The 8,037-nt window shown below is 41.2% G+C and overlaps 1 pseudogene; it reads left to right on the forward strand.

Annotated features, from left to right (window-relative positions):
• Positions 1 to 3,370: 3,370 nt before the first annotated feature.
• Positions 3,371 to 4,863, forward strand: LOC109455450 (CUE domain-containing protein 2 pseudogene; annotated as a pseudogene).
• The last annotated feature ends 3,174 nt before the right edge of the window (positions 4,864 to 8,037 follow it).

Here is an 8,037-nt window from a genome sequence, read left to right on the forward strand (position 1 = left end):
CTTAATGGTGACAGAAATGCCATCTGCTCCCCTAAAATCCCTAGCCCACTCACAGTTAGGCAAGGCCATGGGACTTCTGATCATTAGGTCATAAGCTGAAGTGATGTTTGTTATGACAACTTAGCCTCTTCTGACTAATACTCACATTTTTTAACCTACAAACTTTCTACAAGTAATAGTAAATTTCTAGAAGTGCTAATGAATATATCCAGTCAGTTATCATGGGACATCCTGCAGACTCCACTACTTCTGAAGTACATATTCACAAGCTCCCACCAGGGGGCTCTAATCACCTACTGGGCACTGCTTCAAGGTGCTAAACCTGTTGGACTGGGATAAATTCCTCTCTTCCTCTATTTTGTGTTACACTGCATCAGAAGGTGACCAATACTTTACTGAGTTTTAGTGGACTTGCTCCTTTGCACATGCTCTCTCTCTCTCTCACGTTTACTTGGCTCTCTCGCTGTGACCCAGACAGGGTCCATGGCCAAGAGATAAATCCAAGTGACACAGAAGTCCCTTGAAGATTTGAGTAAACTCAGAACCTCTCCTCTCTCCCCTTTTATGATGACTCAGGCTTTGATATGTGTCAGGCACATGATATCTGGCTCTTTCTTGTCTTAGGATAATTGTTTTCCAGAAGGCTCCTCAGCCCTTCATAAACATAGATTTGCCCCAACCTATTCAGTCACACCTGAATGCCCTTAGCCTCAAGCTGAGCTATCCACTCACCCATGTGAAGTATCACGTTTGTGAAATATCTGTGGGAGCACTGGGGAAACAGGAGTTCAATACATGGTGGGGGAGCAGGTGGGGAAGGCTGGCCACAAGCAGCTGGCATGGTCAGCTTCTTTTTCTTGTTCCTAAGATTTAGACGCTTCTTTTCCTCTTCTTCACCTTCTCTATTTTTCATTCCTTTGTTTCGGTATTGTCGGAGAATTTAATTTACTTTCACTCTATGCAGAGAAGTGCAGCCCTTCCTGGCCACTGGGTTGGATTTGTTTTTCTATCCCATAGGAACAAGGAAAAGAAGGTGATCTCAGAATGTCTCACATCCGCTCCAACTCACACACTAAGATTTTAAACTTTGTTCTCTGAAAATATTGATAAACACAATTGTTAAACAATTTTCTTTCATTTTTCCTCATATCTGAATCTTAAGGCTTTTTGAAATTCATGAATCAGGAATTTCCCAACAAAAATGGGAGTTTTTGATGCTGCAAGCATTTTAAAAGAATTCACATTTTTCTTTCAAAGTACTCTTCAGTAGGTGTGTACCAAACTTTCACTTAGCTAATTTATTTCTACTAAAAGTGAATTGTTTTATTTCCTTTAGATAATGCAAAACGGATTGTTTTCTGCTGCTTTTAAGAGATAAAAATCTAATGATCATATTTCCCAGTATAATAAGCACATGGGTGTTACTTTTTCCTCTGTTAAGAGAATAAACAACTCCATTCACAAACTGCCAATAAATTAAACTAATACTAGTTGGAATTTGAAACTTAGTAACAATAATAATTGATATACTGTTACCTTTGCTGATATTTTTTGGGCTTCTTTGTTGATTGGAAATTTTATTGAAAAGTGAAAACCTAATAATAGAATTTTGAACTAGAAGAAAATTTATTTAACCAAAACACCTTATTATATATAAAAGAAGCTGAAGCCCCAATAGTTTACATTATTTACTCAGACACAAAGTTAGTTAATAAAAGATCTAATTTTGTAGTTTCTATTTACTATTTTAAAAATAGTTATTTACAACAGGCATTGGTTTATATTTACATTCAGGCAAAACATAAGGAAGAATTTTGCAAATACTGCACACATACTGTGAATATGTACTAAATCCAATCTATTTTTTTTGTCATCATTTGTAACAGCTACAAAAATTCCCTCTTCTTGCTAAAGATAAGAAAGGAAAAGAAAGGTGAGAGTTATTAAACAAATAGAGTTTTAAAACCTGCAGTTATGAGAGAAGTACTGAGAACTTGTCCAAAAAACAAACAAAAAAGACATCCTATTTTCAGAGACTCCAAAAGGTCCCAGGCTGTTGATTTTATGGACCGGGTGTTTCACACGACCAAACTAAAGACATTTTACATTCATGTTGACAAGCTGCACTTTTTACAACAACAGAAACATCGGCCTCCTTACTAAGTAGGCATATTCAATTGAAACCTGAAATAATCCAAAACTAAATAAGGTAAGAAACAAGCTTTCATAACCAAAAGGGAACGTTACAATTACTGTGACAAATGTGAGGACGTGTATTTGAGGACGGTGTTCTGCAGGGATAGAGAACTACGAATCCTTCCCTTGATATCCCCTCCTCCAATTGAATTGGGCATATCCCTCATGTCCAACACACATTGTTACTACAGGATGCTGTGCCAGACACCGCTTGTGTACCATTTCAAGTCTTCTCAGCCTCCTCACCTCTAATCCAGCTGCTACCTGTCCAACGTGTGCTTCAGCCAGTTTCTCACAGGAGCAAACTAACAGTTTCTCCCAGCGTGCCTCTCACTTCCTGCCTTGTCTGGAGCTTCTTCCATGTCTTCAGGGAACGAACACCTCTGGAAACCCGCTCAATACTTGTATCAGTCAGAGTTCAATCAGAGCAGTAAAACCATTAGAGGTTTCATAGATATTTATATTTGTTTCAAGGATTTGACTTCACACAATTGTGGATGCCGGTTAGGCAGGCTGTCACTGGAAGGCCATTGTCCTCCTGTCAGTGGTATTGTTTTATTGTCGTCTTTCTTCCTCACTTGGCTGTAAGCTCACCAAAGGCAAGGTCTTCATCATGTTTTTGATGTGTTCATTAATGTATTTCCACCACCAAGAAAGGTGTCTGGTAAATAAATATTTTTTAACTAAATACATTAAAATGTTTGAATTGATAAACTATTCTAAAGATCACAGCTTACGATAGAAACAAACACTAACTTAAAAGCATGTATACAGTGGTTTTCCAAGGATTAAAAACTGAAACTACTCTCCTTTAACATTTTAAGTAATCTAAAAAACAAGAACATAGTGAAATTTTCTGGATTTTCAGAAGATATTTGGCTCTGCCTAATTAAGAATTTAAAAACCAACAGAAATAAATAGTATGAAATTTTAAGGCTGTGTATGCAAGAAAATTAGCACGATTTTTCCACATGAACCGATGGTAGTGCAATAGAGAAAAAGTTCAAACACAAAAATCAACGGCACAAAACATAGAAGGAGGGACCCAGGTTTGGTGTAGACTACCCAAACAAGACATCATTTTAGTGTACTCTTCTGCCAGAAAGACAAACTGAAAGCTCAACTTGGTCAGGTAGGAAGCTGGAAACGTGCTTAGGTAGGATGTCATTGATAGGCTACTTGAATGGTTCTGCTTTCTGTGCAGAACAAAAGCTTAGTCACACGGTGGTGCGCTGTGTGGCACTATTCTTCAGCCATCGTGGCACGTGCAGCAGAGGTTATGTCCTCTGATACAGACTGGCTTGATTATTCCAGTCTTTCCCATTACATGCTGACTCACCCTTTCTGGATGATGATGCATATATATAGTATCTCATTTATAATGTATTTGAAGCACCTTTTCCTGGAATTAGGATGGTTTAGAAATAGCCTTACAGTTTTCTGTGTCAGATACAAACGTGGTCTTTGGGCATCTGCATGAGCACTGGTGGAAACTTTCCTAGGTGATGAAGGAGACGGAAGAGGGAGAAAGAGAGGGGGGATGAGGACAAGACATTTTACATTTATTGAGTTCTTTCTAGATGCCAGGAACTACGCTAAAAACTTAACATTTATTATTTCATAATGTTCTCTACGAGGTGGCCATACGCTATTATACCTAGTTTATGGCTGAGGAAGATAGAGCTTAGGGAGCTAAAGAAACTTGCCTAAAGAAACACACGGGGGATGAGAGCTGCACCGCGCAGGACAAGTTGCCGGCCGCCTGACCGAGCAGAGGAGAGAGCATGGAGCTGGAGAGGATGGTCAGCGCAGCCCTCCTTGCCTTTGTCCGGACGCACCTCCCAGAGGCTGACCTCAGGGGCTTGAATGGGGTCATCTTCTCCTATGTGTTCGGGGTCCTGGAGAACCTGGGCCCCTCGGGCCCGTCAGAGGAGAACTTCCATATGGAGGTCTTCACTGAGCTGATGGAGGCCTACGTGCCTGGCTTTGCCCACATCCCAAGGAATACGACAGGGGACATGATGCAGAAGCTCTGAGGGCAGTTGAGTGGTGCCAGGAACAAAGAGAACCTGCAACCACAGAGCTCTGAGGTCCAGGGTCAGCTGCTCACCTCCTCAGAGCCTCTGCAGCGTCCTGGAAAGCTCAAAGAAGAGACCAGGGCTTCTCCTGCTGCTGGGGACACTCAAGATGAGGCAGCTGGCGCTGAGGAAGAGCTGCTGCCAGGGGTGGGTGTACTCCTGGAAGTGTTCCCTACCTGTTCGGTGGAGCAGGCCCCGTGGGTGTTGGCCAAAGCTCGGGGGGACTTGGAAGGAGCTATGAAGATGCTGGTAGAAGGGCAGGAGGAGGGGCCTACAGCCTGGGATGGCTCCAACCAGGACCCGCCCAAGCGCCTTAGAGGCCCCCAAAAGGATGAGCTGCAGTCCATTCTGCAGAGGTACGTGATGGTGGATAGTGCAGAGGATCAGAAGATTCACCGGCCCATGGCTCCCAAGGAGGCCCCCAAGAAGCTAATCCGATACATTGACAACCAGGTACTGAGCACCAAGGGGGAGCGATTCAAAGATGTGCGGAACCGTGAGGCCGAGGAGACGAAGGCCACATGCATCAATCTCAAGCCAGCCAGAAAATACCACTTCCACTGAGGTGTTTGCTGGGCTCTGCTAGAGCCTTCTAGGCTCAGATCCCAGAGGGATGCAGGAGCCCTACACCCCCCCACAGGGCCCGTCCTAACTCCTGACCCCTTCTCTTACCTGTTTGCCCCACAGTGTTAACCTCCTCTTGGAGCTGCACAGTAAAGGTGGCCCCAGGGGAAGAAAAAAAAAAAAAAAAGAAACATACCAATAATTATGGAACAGAGATTCAAACACAAGCAGTCTGATTCCAAAACCTCTTCTCTTAAACATTGACCTTTTTCAACATTGAAAGCTTAAATATGAAATAAAAATGTAGACTGATATAACAAACACCTATATGCCAATCACCTAGAATGAACATATATTAGTTCACTGTTTTGGAAATTTTTAGGCCACTCTTTTCTCAAATATGTTTTGTGTTCCCTTAGCTCTCTTTTTCCTTTCTGGGACTCCAACTACATGTCTGTTAGATCATCTGATATTATCATACTATTCCTTTTACTTTGTTCATTTTCTAAAATAATTTTTATTTTTCTTCCTCAGTTTAGATAATTTCTATTAACATGTTCTTCCACATAGTTCTTTCATACCCAACTACATCCTAACTGGAAGTGGAAGTCTCCTTAGAAAGTTTCTTAACATTGCACTCTCAGCAGCTACTATAAATTGCTCTCAGTTGCAATTTGAGATTAAATCCATTTGCTATCTTAGACGTGTCTGAGAATTGTGATAACAATTCAGAACATTTCCAAGGCACTGACATCAATAGGTACTAAAAAATTCTCAAATTATTTATCTTACAAACTAATTATGTGACATCTGAGACACCTGATTGTTTATTTGTATCTATCCAACCTTGTTTCAGAAAGAATATAAGATAATTAAAATAATAATAACAATAATAACAGTTACCACTTATTAAACTTATGAGCAAATTTCTTTATGTATTTTTTTATTTATATATAATCTTATAATAATCTTGTCTTAGTCTTATTATCACCATTTTTTTACAGGTAAGAAACTTAAATAGATTTCAACTAACTTCCCTGGGGCCACATAAACCTCAGATTTTAACTTCAGTCTGTTTTAACCACCATAATGTTCTAACTTCTAAAACTGTAGAAGACACTGGTGATTTTCTCAGGTCACTTCTCCAGGGCTTACACACCCATCCCCCAGCTGCTGGAACTATCAGCTACAGAGGGCTGAAAAAGCGTCTCTCTCTGTATACTGCCTTACCTAGGGTTTTGTTTTTGAACGTCATAAAAGTGACATATCACACTACATGAATTGCTATCAGCATATCCTCCCTAGAACGTGAACTCCATGAGAGCAAGGACTCCTGTCTGTTTTGTTCACTGACGTGTCCCAAGTCACTAGAACAAGGCCTGGCACGTGGTAGCAGCTCAACACATATTTTATTAACTGAATCAATGACGATAGGAATCTTTTAAATAGTTTTTGTCCTTCTCTTCGTATCTAAAGTTTGACAGTTAAGCTTAGTTACTTAACTGATTGAGTGATTGTCAGGGGCTGGTTTTGGTGGCTTACTTCCTGCCTTACTTCACTGACCCATGCATGAACTAAATAAACTGCTATAAATAAACCCATTTCAGTAAGTGTGAATTTTCTTCCTGCTTATCGCTACTGTCTCATTATAATTAGTCCAGCCAGAAATAATTCTTCAATACAATGAATTTTGCCTTAGTCATAGAAGTTTTAAGATAAGACAAAAATGTGGATTTCCTTCCTCCTGCTGCTAAAACTCAGATTCTTCTATGCAAGAATAGTTATTTAGCTCAACAGCTAAGTGGTTCATGGGTCTGACCAAATATTAAAATTATTATGGTCCTGAAATATATATGCTGTTTTTCTATGTACCATCATTGGCATACTTTATTCATTTTTTTTTAATGTAATTTACACTGCATCATGTCCTTGAGTCATGATGTTTTATTTACATAGAAAGTTCCTTCAGAGATTTCTTTGTTGTTGTTGTTGTTAATATGCATTTCCTAATTTGAAGATTATGCATATATCTTTTTTCTCTATTCCTGGGATAGAGTCTTTGCTAGAAGTCTTGTTTTATAAAATCTTTAAGATGTGGAATGTTACTAGGATTTGCTAAGTATTTAATCTAATAGACAATGGGATATAGTGCAGTTTGTTTCGTTTTGTTTTTTAATGAGAGAGCTATGCAGTGGAGGAAAGAGGCTATTTTGTATATTGAAGCAGTTCTTTGAAATGGGAGAAAGTCTCTGGTGTTTGTCTTGTTGTCATGGACAAGACATTCTTCTTCATTCTGCTTTGCACAACTGGAAATTCCCTGAGAAATTCCCAAGCAAACTGAGTGCCACATGAAGGAAAAGTAAACTGAAACCAGGGAAAATAAATGGGAAAAGATCCTCACAAAGTGGAACTGTGCCATTTTCTAAACAAGAGTGTGACACATATAACAATGCAACCTCTTGGACATCAACATACGTATTGTGTCGTGCGGGGAGGCCTGCAGGGTCTCTGGTCCCGCTCCCCACATAAGAACGCAGGATATGGTGAGGCCAAAAAGGAACACCCACGGAGCCATAGGTAGGGGAGTCATACCACTACGGTCTCACTGGAGGCTGGGTTCACTGGACGTGCGACCTGCTGTCCGTTTTGTCTGCAACCCACCGACGACTCTCTTTCACTCTCCTCCACTCTCCTCTCCTCTCCTCCGTAGCCGCAGCAGTTATATTGGCGGCTAATTGGCTAACTGGCTACAGCTGACGGCCAATCAGCCACAGCTGATGGCCATCTACTACCCGAGCCAGCACTCCTCCACGTGAGGCCGAGAGCCTGTAAACTACTTTCTGGGGCTCTGCCCCCACACTCCACCCCTACAGGTTCTCGCCTCACAATCTAGGTGACAAGCGTCTTCCGCGAGGGTCCCTGTGCCATATTAGCCTACTGACACCTATGGACGAAAAGAAACGGTAGTCTTAGGAACCAACAATGGCAAATCCCTTCCATCTGGGAGGATACATGCCAGCTTCTTGTCCTGGGAAAGGAGGGTTGCTGCCACTGGCACCTTTCCCGGTTTGTGGTACCAAACCTTTATGGCAGTGCTTGGGGTCCCTTGCATAGTTTCAACATGTAACAGAACAGGGGACCCCATAATAGGCCATAGTGAGAGCACATAGTTTCCTCGCAAAATCATCCCGGTATCGGG

Source organism: Rhinolophus sinicus, chromosome 7 (assembly GCF_057876585.1).
Source record: "Rhinolophus sinicus isolate RSI-liver-muscle chromosome 7, RSI-T2T, whole genome shotgun sequence".
In the NCBI taxonomy this organism is placed as follows: Eukaryota; Metazoa; Chordata; class Mammalia; order Chiroptera; family Rhinolophidae; genus Rhinolophus; species Rhinolophus sinicus.